The following is a 302-nucleotide window of genomic DNA, read 5'->3' on the forward strand; positions in this document are numbered from 1 at the left end:
TACGCTTTATTCAAGCACCCACTAACGGTACACTGGTGCAGCGACTACCCAGCGAATAGCCGCGACAGATACTTGTGAAAATGTTAACATGTCAAAAATTTTCGCGGTGCGAATTTGCACTCTTGTACCATTTGAAGGTTAAATATTATTATTAACATCGTTTAAAAAATAAGAATATTGTATTAGATATCACATACAATAATCAAAAATGTTATAAAACTTTATTTTATTAAATTTTTTATAATTATATTTACCTATTATCGTTGCATTTTATTATTATAATAAATATAATATTAACATCA

Source organism: Wasmannia auropunctata, unplaced genomic scaffold (genome assembly GCF_000956235.1).
Source record: "Wasmannia auropunctata unplaced genomic scaffold, wasmannia.A_1.0 LD335201.1, whole genome shotgun sequence".
NCBI classification, from domain to species: Eukaryota; Metazoa; Arthropoda; class Insecta; order Hymenoptera; family Formicidae; genus Wasmannia; species Wasmannia auropunctata.